The sequence below is a fragment of the Montipora capricornis genome, chromosome 7 (assembly GCF_036669925.1).
Source record: "Montipora capricornis isolate CH-2021 chromosome 7, ASM3666992v2, whole genome shotgun sequence".
Classification (NCBI taxonomy): domain Eukaryota; kingdom Metazoa; phylum Cnidaria; class Anthozoa; order Scleractinia; family Acroporidae; genus Montipora; species Montipora capricornis.
Genome location: NC_090889.1, coordinates 20,164,703 through 20,177,202, shown reverse-complemented (window position 1 = coordinate 20,177,202; position 12,500 = coordinate 20,164,703). Strand labels below are relative to the sequence as shown.

Below are 12,500 nucleotides of genomic sequence, written 5' to 3'. Positions count from 1 at the left end.
AGGCGTCCAATAAACCATCTAATTCAGGTTTAGATTAAAAAACCTGATTTTTTCAGGCCTATAAAAATGTTTATTCTTATTAATACCACTCATGTATTTGGTAGCAAAATCTTTCTTCCCGCTGTCTTCAACTACTTTAAGTCCTCTGTTGCGATGTGTGACTATTCACTAACGGACGATTTAAGATTCAAATACCACTATAACATGAATAAGTTTAGTCCATATCATGCCTGCGTCAACATTGTATTCGAAATGATCAAATATTCAGATTCGATTTTAGGTGATTTTTTTGGTGGAAGTTTGCAGTCTGTAACAGACCATAATTATTTCGTCTCTTCCCCGTCAAAAGGACTTCGAACATAAAGTATCATTTTCTTATCCCTTCGCAATGCAATTCCTTTCTACCTGTGATAGACTTATGATGTTTCGGCACTGATCGTAACATTAATGCTCCAATAGCGGCGGGTTTTGCTAAAAGCAGGCCTGCGACGGCCCGCGGCGGCCCGCGGCGGCCCGGTGGCCCAGTCCTGATTTTCCAGTTTCTTTTGTCCAGCGGTAAATCCACGCGCATGCACAGATCTGCATCGGGCTTGGGCGTGCAAAATGGACAACGGTGAGTTTGAATTTGATTACCATTTAATCATTTGAATCCTTGTTTGTGTTTGTTGCATGTTGTTCAAATAAAGACGTTTTCATTCTCTGTTCATTCGTCTCTTTACAGAAACCGATAGCACTATAGGGGACTTTCATTATCGAACGATATAAGTTATTTTCAAACCATACTTTAAAAGTGAAAATATCATAAATAATGAGATACGTAAACATCTTTTTTTTTTTAAGTTTCTGAGTTACACAAAGAAAGCATGCATACGCAAATCGACCGCCTTTCATAACTGTTGCCTGCCATTGCACAGAATTACCGTAAGATCATGTGATTACAAAGTCAGAATGTGATTGCCTGATAAACTGACAAACGCAACTCAGTGACAATTCGCAGTTCACATATCTCACTGATTATCTAGCTTATGAAATTTTCAATCTCAAACTGTGGTTTGAAAATAACTTACATCGTTTGGCAATGGACTCCTCTCTATGAGGTGCTGTAAACAGACGAATAAACAGAGAATGACAACGTTTTTCACTTAGCAACATGCAACGAAAGAAAGGATCGAAAAGGATTGAAATTATTATTAAAATGGTAAACGAATTCAAACTCACCGTCGTCCATTTTGCAAGCCCAAACCCGATACAGATCTGTGCATGCGCGTGGATTTACCACTGGACAAAAAAAACTGTGGAAAATCAGGACTGGGCCACCGGCCGCCGGGCCGTCGCGGGCGGTGAGCCGCCGGGCCGCTGGGCCGCGGGCCTGCTTTTAGCAAAACCCTCCAATAGCTCATGAACAAATTATCTAACTAACTCAATCAACCACTGATCCTTGGCGTGCAGTTATAACTTATTGTGAACACCCAGTCAACTATGATGAAATAATATGAATAGGACATTTATGTCGAGTCCTCATCCTTAAGTTTTTCTGTGCTAAAGTTGTCATTGTTCTGGGTTTTTAGTGATAAGTGACGTTTAGACCTCTCTAATTAAATGACACGAGTTTTGTCGTATAGCGATAGGTGCGTCAAATGCAAAACAAAGGGGCATGAATGCATAAAGATTCAAGAAGCAAATTTTCAGAAGGAATATTTGAAGCTCTTGTTCTTTCCAAAGCGTTAGTTCACTATTGTACCAGCATTTCAGCTCACTCGGTTTTCATTGGCAACGCCGTTCTGAATTTTGCAAATGCTGAACTTGATAGGTATTATTTGATCTTATTTGTTTCATGGTTAAGCAAGTAAAGCAGAATTGTTTTGCCCAGTGGTTGACTGCAGATCATCCCTCACACGATCTTGAAAGCGAAGGTTGGCTAAAACGCAACAATGAGACCACCTCACATGGTGTAAACATAAAGATGAAATTAGTACGAGGCTATCTACAGCTATAGATTCTCTCAAACGTATAGAGCATTCATCTCAGAAGAAGGCACTGTCCTCCAAGTCTATCAAGCTTTCACCATACCTCACTTTGATTATTGTAGCTCCGTTTGGGACAATTGTAACTCCAAAGCTTCAAAATAGAGCTGCCGGGGCGAATACGAGGTCCAATTACGACACAAAGTGCCAGTTTCCTTTTGAATCTGGTTAATTGGGATAATCTAATATTACACGCCAAAAAAAAAGACTTAAGCCATATTGATGCTTAAAATAATCAAAGGCCTCTCCCCCACGTACCTCCAGAATTTTTTTCATACCCGCAGTACACAGTATAACTTAAGAGACTGAGGCTAAACTCGTGTTGCCTATGCCGGGCACAAATTATTGGAAGCGCGCTTTTTGTTAGAGAAGGTGCACTTTTATGGATGCGTTTGCTCGTCAGCTTACGGAAATTATATAGATTCCCTAAGGATATTTCAATGGGGAAACTGATTAACTTTATAGCGGCTGTCGGTCAGGCTCCCTCACGACAATCTTGTAAAACAGTCTAGTTATAATGAAAATTCTACGGAAGATTTTATCGTGTATGAATAAAGTATGTTATGTGTATATGTATAGGAGATCTTATGAACTCGAGTGCATTTCGTGATTTATGGGCACGAGTGAAAAAGTTGAAATTTCTCCGGCGAGTGCAATTTGAGAACATTCAAAACCAATCACAAGTGACCACCAAACAAACGATGCAAGAGCAGGTTCATACAAGTTTTTATTTATCACATACTCGACAAAATCACCCCATCGCTTTGATGCCATGGCAAATTCCGTATTGCACTCTGAAACCTCTTTTGCACTCTAACCTATTTATGCATTCGTGATTAACAAAAAAGAGCCCAATATTCTGTTGAGTGAATAATAAGTATGGACTTATGTATAAAGTGTGAGACCCAGATGCTATCTCTCGGGGACTACCACTTTGGGTCGCCGGGCTTCCGGCCTTTAAATGCATGAAAGTAAGGTTGTAGTTGACCCTGTCATGATACAGACCTGCCTGCTATTAATAAGTTGGAAGCAGCGAGGTTTCCATCAAAACAAGGACAACTCTAGCCTCACTTTTATTGATAGGCCAGGTACTATACTAAGCACACATCTGTAAAATGGTCTGTTCTGCCGCTGTTCTGTTTGCTGTTCTGTTTATAACATCAAAACATGTCTTGGAAATTAAAAAATGTCGTACTTTTCGTAAAGATAACGAAACAAAAAGCTTTTGCTCCCTACCGTAATTTTACACGGCTGAGGGTCGAAAGAAGTCGTCAGATTCGGCTTAAAACTTTTATGGGGAGAACAAGCGAGGATAAATTGGCAAGGCTGAAAATTTAAAAATCCCCAATAAAAAAATTCTACAATGGTTTGAAAACTTAAAAAAATAGGACAGAGTGATAAGATGCGTAATGAAAAGCAATGGGCAATTTTCAGTACCATGGATTTCACTGTTACGAGAGAATGACTTGGTAACACAGAATACATAATATTCCATAAGCTTTTATTACCTTAAAAAGCAGATTAAACATCAAGCGTCTTTACCTTTCTTTTCTTTCAGCTTCGTCCTTGATTTGACATTGGACCATCACATCGAAAAAGTTTTAATTGTCATTTACTTATTGAAGAATGGTAGATGGAAAGTTAGAAGCTGTAGAGCAGCGAATGCTAGAGCTTGCCATTGCAATAAGTATAGAAGACAGGGATCGTGAAGGAAGGGCTCATTTTCATCTCGGCGGTGCTTACCTCGATCTACCTGATTACCAACAGGCCATAAAACATTACGCGCAAGCATTACATATTTTCATAGAAACAGGCTGCAGGGCCGAGGAGGGATCAACTTATGGAAATCTGGGAGTTGCCTATTTTCGTCTGGGTAATTTCAAACATGCCATTGAGTACTTCAAAAAACGTCTTAGTATTTCTAAAGAAGTAGGGGATAGGGCTGGGGAGGGATCAGCCTATGGAAATCTGGGAAATGCCTATTGTCGTCTAAGTAATTTTAAACAAGCCATTGAGTACTGTGAAAAACATCTAAGGATTGCAAAAGAAGTAGGGAATAGGGCTGCGGAGGGATCAGCCTATGGAAATCTGGGAATTGCCTATCGTAGTCTAGGTAATTTTAGACAAGCAATTGAGTACCATGAAAAACATCTTAGTATTGCAAAAGAAGTAGGGGATAAGGCCGGGGAGGGATTAGCCTATGGAAGTCTGGGAAGTGGCTATCATAGCCTAGGTAATTTTAAACAAGCCATTGAGTACCACGAAAAACGTCTTAGTATTGCCAAAGAAGTAGGGGATAGGGATGGGGAGGGATCTTCCTATGGAAATCTGGGATGTGGCTATTCTAGTCTAGGTAATTTTAAACAAGCCATTCAGTACCACGAAAAACGTCTTAGTATTGCTAAAGAAGTAGGGAATCGGGCTGGGGAGGGATCAGCCTATGGAAATCTGGGAAATAACTATTACAATCTGGGTAATTTTAAAGCGGCTATGGAGTACTTTGAAAAACTTCTTAGTATTGCTAAAGAAGTAGGGAATAGGGCTGGGGAGGGATCAGCCTATGGAAATCTGGGAAATGCCTATCGTAATTTAGGTAATTTTAAACAAGCAATTGAGTACCACGAAAAACATCTTAGTGTTGTAAAAGAGGTAGGGGATAGTGCTGGGGAGGGATCAGCCTATGAAAATCTGGGAAATGCTTATTGCAATCTAGGTAATTTTAAACAATGCATTGAGTACTACGAAAAAGGTCTTAGTATTGCTAAAGAAGTAGGAAATAGGGCTGGGGAGGGATCAGCCTGTGGAAATCTAGGAAAGACCTATCTTAGTCTAGGTAATGTTAAACAAGCAATTGAGGGCTACGAAAAGCATCTTAGTATTGCAGAAGAAGTAGGGGATAGGGCTGGGGAAGGATCAGCCTATGGAAATCTGGGAAGTGGTTATTTTAGTCTAGGTAATTTTAAACAAGCCATTGAGTATTACGGAAAACATCTTAGTATTGCGAAAGAAGTAGGGGATAGGGTTGGGGAGGGATCAGCCTATGGAAATCTGGGAAATGCCTTTCGTAATTTAGGTAATTTTAAACAAGCCATTGAGTACCACGAAAAACATCTTAGTATTGTAAAAGAAGTAATGGATAGGGCTGGGGAGGGATCAGCCTATGGAAATCTGGGAAAGGCCTATCTTTGTCGAGGTAATGTTAAACAAGCCATTCAGTACTTCGAAAAACATCTTGGTATTACTAAAGAAGTAGGGGATAGGGCTCGGGAGGGATCATCCTATGGAAATCTGGGAAATGCCTATTTTAGTCTAGGTAATTTTAAACAAGCCGTTGAGTACTACGAAAGATGTCTTATTATTGCTAAAGGCGTAGGGGATAAGGCTGGTGAGGGATCAGCTTGTGGAAATCTGGGAAATGCCTATCTTAAACTGAGTCATTTTAAGGAAGCCATGGAGCATCGTGAACACAGTCTTAGTATTTTCGAGGAAATTGGAGACTGTCTAAGTGAGGGAATCGCGTGGTATTCGTTGGGTCATGATCATGAATTGTTGGGTTCCTTGAGTAATGCACTTGGTTGTTATCGTTTAAGTATAAAACATTTTGATGAAACAAGGCATAGTCTGAGGTCAGAGGATGAATGGAAAATAACTTTTCGTGATTCTTATCGTGTGTCATACACTGCTCTGTGGAGGACACTTTTGAAGAATGGAGAGATTGAAGAAGCTTTGTATGCTGCTGAGAACGGTCGAGCACAGGCTTTGGTGGATATTTTGAAAGAACAATACGGCATTGACTCTCAGTCGTTTTTTGCACTTGCTCCGAAGCAAACTCTTTCAGCTGCATTAGAGCTTTTACCTTAACAAGCCGTTTTTGTGGCACTAGACGGGGACAAGATCACGTTTTGGGTGCTAAGAAAAGAAGGCAAGATCAGCTTTCGACAAAACGAAATCGCGAATGGATGTGCTGACTTGTTGATGAAAACTGTTTTTCAAGGGATCGGCGTCAGGGCTGGTGTCAGATGCGAGAATCGTTCTTTGGATCCACTACGCAGTGACCTGTCTTGCAGCAAAAAACGTATCAGTGAGGAAACAGTTGTATCATCTTCATCCTCCATTACCTCTTTACAACCGTTGTATGATGTCTTACTCGGACCAATTGCAGACTTGCTCCAAGGAGATGAGTTAATCGTTGTTCCCGATGGACCGTTTTGCTTCGCTCCATATTCTGCATTGAGTGAGTCTATCAGGATCCGCACCGTTCCCTCGCTGACCGCGTTTAATGTGATCGTTGGTGCACCTGAAGACTTCCACAGTAAGACTGGAGCACTGCTTGTAGGTGATCCGTGGTTGAAGGACGTTACTAACAAGAGAGGGCAGCCCATTTTGGCACAGCTTCCGTTTGCAAAACAAGAAGTCGAGATGATTGGAGAACTTCTGCAGACAACACCGCTGACTGGAAAAAGTGCCACAAAAGCTGAGGGGCTGAAATGTATGAAATCGGTTGCTTTAGTTCACATTGCAGCACATGGATGCCCAAAAACGGGAGAAATTGCTTTAGCCCCAAATACCGAACGGAAATCGCCAATTCCCAAAGATGAAGACTATATGTTGAAAATGTCGGATGTTCAGACAATTTCTCTTCGAGCAAGACTAGTTGTGCTGAGCTGTTGTCACAGTGGCCGGGGAGAAGTGAAGTCTGAGGGCGTGGTGGGAATTGCGAGGGCTTTCCTGTGTGCTGGAGCTCGGTCTGTTTTAGTGTCACTCTGGGCAATTGATGACGAGGTAACGTTGCTGTTCATGAGGAGCTTCTACAAGGACCTGCTAGATGGAAAAAGCGCAAGTGCAGCTCTTCAACGAGCAATGAAATCTTTGCGAGAGTCAAAGGAGTATTGTGCTATAAAGCACTGGGCGCCATTTGTGCTGGTTGGCGATGATGTCATGCTGGAATTTCAAAAACATTGGTAGGTGAAGTTCGAGTTTAACTCAGAAAACTGACGGTAGGAATCAAATAGGCCTAAGATGGCATGACAACGATTTGCTAGCTTCGTAGTGTAAACAATTCAAAGTTTCCTTGGACACGCTTTTTGTCACAAATGTAATTTCCACATGCCTATCAGGCATGCACAGAAGCATAAAAGATAAGTTTCACATTGGTGAACACACTGTTTTCTTTCAGCCTTTTCTGGCTTTTTGTTAACTGGTGAAGATGACTGATTTACCACGTCATGATGTCTCATTGGTGTTTCCGTTCTCCCATAGATCTCTGAACGTCATCTTTTGTAAGGAATTCTAGGACAGCATCGTCCTGCACGTAGCCATTCGCATCGGTGCAGTGTGTATGCTCGAAAGAACCATGTTTATTTAGAGCTGTTTTTAATTTTTTTTTCATCCAGAATCGATCTCAAAGGTGCAAGAAGACCACCTGGCCGAGCCCGACGCTTCAGCGATTGCCAAACTTTAAAAAAAGTGTAGAACGGCTTAACAATCATGGTTATGCCAGTAGAACAAGCTTCAAAGGTTTAGTAGAAGTTTACTGCGTTAACTAAACCATCAGACTTAGATTTTTTTTGTGAAATTTAAGCATACATTTAGAGCTGTTTTAATTTTTTTCTTCTTCCAGAATCGATGTCGAAGATGCAAGGAGACTACTTGGTAGAGCCTGACCCTTCAGTGATTGCTGAACTTTAAAAAAAATGTAGAACGGGTTAACAATCACGGTTATGCCAGTAGAACAAGCTCCAAAAGTTTAGTCAGAAGTTTGATGCGTTAACTAAACCAACAAACTGAGATTTTTGTAAGTGAAATATAATCATAACATAATATCTTAGTTCCTTAGTAAAGTGCTAGTTTTACCCCTTATTTCGATACTACGTTTCTCATATAACTTCAAACGGCAGCGTTGCTCCAATGGCGATCAAAATCATAGTTAAGTAGCTAAAAATCATGTTTGATTTATTTCTTTGAAACTGTTTTTGTTGTAGGAGTGTAAGCCAGTGTCGAAAGAAAAGATAAACAACACTTCTGCTGATGACCCTTAACATCAGGCTTCTACTATGATAAAGAAAAAGAAACATTTGCAAGATTTAATGATCACAAAATAAAAAGGAAACGACGGGTAAATTTTTTTCTTATTCTTCTCCTGCATAACAAATGAATGAAACCATCAGCAATAAAGAAGATGTTTTTCTTTTCTTAATAAATTTCTTTCTTTATGGGGCTTACTCCCTCGAGTTATCGGTGCTGTCTTTAAGCGAAGTGAAAGAATGTGTTTGCATTCCGCCGAAAGTAGTTCAATTCCTGGAATAATCATCGGGGGACCAAAAAATCCGCTGCACAGTTAGAAAAAATTCTCTGCCGCAGATTCATAGCCACCTTCACAACAGGAAAATTTTAAGGTGGCGCTGAATCCGCTACAGAATTTTTTTTTTTTACATCTTTGCAGAGATTTTTAATATCTTACCTTGCTAAACACTCTTCAGCAATAAAATATAGTGGTCACCTAGTTCGTTTCTGAGATTTAAGCATTCAGAAGACAAAATATAACTAGTTTTAAAGCTGACTTTTGTGTTGCCATGGGAAGCCATTACTTCACATCATTGAGTGCATCTTATTAAGAAATGATTGGTGTTTCATTTGGTGCCGTAATGTTTGCTGTTACGCCGAAACAGTTGGCCACCTTCAACACTGGAAAATTTTAAGGTGGCGGTAAATCCGCTCCAGAAAATAATTTACGTCTTTGCAGAGATTTTTATCTCAGCCTTCTAACCACTCTTCAACAATAAAATATAGGGGTCTCCGAGTTCGTTTCTGAGATGTAAGCATTTAAAGAGAAAAGATAGGGAGTTTTTAGATGAGTTTTGTGTTGCCATGGCAACCTATTACTTCACATCATTGAGTGGATCTTATTAAGAAACGATTGGTGTTTCACTTGGTGCTACAATATTTGCTGTTACGCCGAAACAGTTGGGTAGAGTATTCTTCCAAATAGCACAGTTGGTTGGAAGTGTCGGTTTGAGCTTTCTTTTGGGAAAAGAGGCTACTGGTAGCCTATGCTATGTCCTTTAATTTAGAACATTTCTGTTGCAAGGGTCAAACTGAGGAGATTTAACGCAGCCGAATGTTAACGTTACGTTTTAAACAGGGACCCTAATTTAATAGAAGTGTCTGTTGCATTTTGCGTTTTTTCGTGCAACATCTCTTGACACGCCATTGCGAGACAAGTTGCAAGTTTCACTCTTTACAACTGCCAACAACAAGGTGAAACAAATTGCAGAACCCTTCACGGAAAGTAGAATCCATTCCCACTTTGCGTATTGGTTTACGCAAAGTAGCGACGCAGTTTTCAAGTAATGCGTGCTGTAAAGTCTGTCCTTCAAGTTGTGGCGCAACGGCTTGCGTCATCAGCCAATAAAAATGTTCCTTTAACGTCATGAGATCATCGAAAGCCAAGCAAATTGCAAAAAACGTTACCCAGTGTACCAACTGTCAAGTGAATAGCTTTGCAATGTGGACGAAAATTGCCGAGTGTAACAGAGCCTTAATGGGTCAAGGAAGTAAGGAAACCATCTAACGTTGGATAAGTCAACTCACTATCCATTTGCTTATCACATAAAACCCTTCGAAAAGCAATATAAAAACACGAGGCATTAAGCACCCAGGAAACGAAAGAGTTTTAAAATCGGGGATTAGAATGTAATAACTGTTGAACTGTATATCTACAGTTTGTAGCTCTGGGCACCGATTTTAAAAGGGTTTCCTTTCAAGGGTGTCTTCGGTGTCGATGCTTTCAAAAAAAGACGACAAAGCTGTGCTTTCAAAGGCCAAGGTTTGCATGTTTTTCAATTTGTTTCCGTCCTGGTGTAAACATACTAACAAACATTTTTACTTTGAGCCACAAACAAAGTCTGGAAAAGTTAAGTAGTCAAAATGAAGCTGAATATGCTACAACAAAGGCAATACTTTCTAGGGCAGTGACAGGAGAGATCTCTTTTCTTTCGCGTTCGCTGTGCTGACGAGTACTAACTATCAACCGGTTCATCCGAAAACTCTTCACGTCTCATTTCGTGCCGGTACACAACGCTCTTCGAACTTTTGGAGTACCTGGTCGATCTTCAGAGCGTCTAAAGAATTATCCTATTTGAAAGTGTTATACACGTGCATCCCTTCTTTGCCGATAACATTTAACAGCGAAGACACCCGAACTTCTTGTCATTTCTTGTGAATACCAGCCGCTAACTCGTAAAAGTTCAATTCAGGACGAAACGATTTCCAATTTTCCCCTTGATGCAAACGATAAGAAAGATTGAGTGGAGAAGGAAGCTTTGCTGTAGTACCGACAGCTGCCATTGATTCAATGTACAGCGATCGATCTGTGAAACGCCGATGTCCTAGCGGATTTGGAGTCCCGATTACAGCTTATTAAATTGTTTATTGCCATGGGGATACTGACCGATACCAGAAAGCTTAAATCTTTGAGAAAAAGACCAGATCGGTTAATTTTTCAGGAAAGGTTGTTTAAGCATCCACGGTAGCATTTCGTAAAGTAGATGCAAACTTTAATTCCTCAGTTTCTGAAAGAAGCTTATTAAATCTTGCACTAGAATCTCATTGAATTGTCCTGTTAAGTTTTTAATCACGGAAATGTCAGACTTAAGCTTCAGTTAAAGTTTGTTAAACCACGCGCTGTGTCCTCTTAGTAAAGCGTCGTTTCTTTCATACTTCTTTTTCATCCATTTGAATAGTTTGAATGGGCGGAGCTTTCACAAAGGAGGTGCCACTTTTTGAAGTAACAAAAACTACTTTTTTGAAAACTATAAAGGGATCATTTTTCTCAGGTTGTGAATCTTTTAGATGTTGTTTCAGTAACGTGACTGCTTTTGACAAGCCTTGAAAAATCTAGAGGACGCCAAGCGAAAGATTTGAAATGTATACACAACATTTTCTCCTAACAGATATTTCGCGTACTCTTCCGTTGGCTTTCCCTGATGATCATTCGCACTTTTACCGCCACTGGTCATCCCAATGGGATAAGGCGCCTGTCTGCTAAGCGAGAGGTCGTGGATACAAAATCCCGACCACTCAGGGTCTAAAACGCTGAGCAGAAGGTGCTGCCTTGTTCCCTGTTAATAGAGTTATCTTTTCTTCTGTGTTCGCTGTGCTGACAAATACGGGAAAAGAGACCTCTGCCACGAGTCGAAACTCATTGTGTTGAGCGTGCGCGACAGTTACTTGGCGGTCGAATCCTCACGTAATACTTCATGTTGTGTGGGCTCATTTAACAACAGCCAAATTGCTGTAAAAGAGGAATGCACGGGACTCAGCGGGCTCAAGTCACAGTCAGGAAACATATCATGGGGCATGCGGTTGTGGACGGCAGTTGGATCAAATTGAGTTTGGACTCATGGCAGAGGTATCTTCGTCAGCCCAGCGAAAGCAAAAGAAAAGAGAGCTCTGCTAGCAGGGAACTGCCTTTTCTTTGACAACTAAAACTCTGTGGGTAGGGGCGAATCCAGGGAGGTGGACTTGGGTGACTAGCGACCCTCCCCCTTTTGAGGTCGCTTAAAGTAAGGCTGCAGAATGATAGGCTGTATGCATAAATGGCGGCAATAAATCATTATTTTGTCCGTATACTAATTATCCTCACTACCCTTGTAAGCATAAAAAAAAAAATTACAAATTCAAAGAAAATTTTCTTTAAATCATCCTGCACAGTCCTGGCGTCGTCCACAAAAAAGCAATCTGGAAAGAGTAGGTAAAGAAATTATTTCAGGGAGGCGAACTCGGACCCCCAGACTGCGCTTGGATCCTGCACAGTTACAGAGTACTGCTTGGGTCTGCCTCGGCCTCATTCTTGGAAGATCTTCCCGTCTAGACGGGGACGTGAAATCAGCGACAGTTGACAACGGCAATGCTTTTGTTGATAGGAGATAATTCTGTCGTCGTATCATAGGGGTCAGCGGTATTCCGCATAGGCCGTATTGTGTGTGTAAAACGAACATGGCTGTGTGTGAGCTGAGAATAGATTGTAGCGTTCTCAAAAGCTGTTGTTCCTTCTATGGAAGCTTTCCCAGCCGGTCAACACTTTCTCTACGAAAAACTCCACAAAGCATTGAATACTACGGACTGAACAGAAGTCAGCCTGGTTCCTTTCCGGCTACAAAAAATCACCAAGGCGGCCTCGCAGATGCTGAAGATGAATCGGACGAGAAGATGTTTTCTGTCCCCGGATCTGAAAGGTGTCCAGTAAAAACACTCAAAAACACTTCGTTGGCACAACTAAGCTCCACAGCATGATGAAAGAGATGTCAAAGCGAGCAGGTATAGAGCCACACCTCAAAAACCACTGCATCAGAGCTACATCTGTCACATTACTCTCTGAGCATAACTATGAGACGAGGCGCATCAAGTTCATAACGGGACACAAGTCCGATCATGCTATTGAATGAGCGGCCTTCGATGGAATAACAACGAAAGATG

The 12,500-nt window shown here is 41.0% G+C and overlaps 1 long non-coding RNA gene across 1 annotated transcript in view; it reads left to right on the top strand.

The window, feature by feature from the left end:
- The window catches only part of LOC138057397 (uncharacterized), a 4,929-nt gene extending 1,358 nt beyond the window's left edge, over positions 1-3,571 (top strand). Inside the window, exon 3 of the long non-coding RNA XR_011133659.1 lies at positions 3,459-3,571. This is a non-coding gene — a long non-coding RNA (uncharacterized lncRNA). The remainder of the gene's footprint in view (positions 1-3,458) is intronic.
- The last annotated feature ends 8,929 nt before the right edge of the window (positions 3,572-12,500 follow it).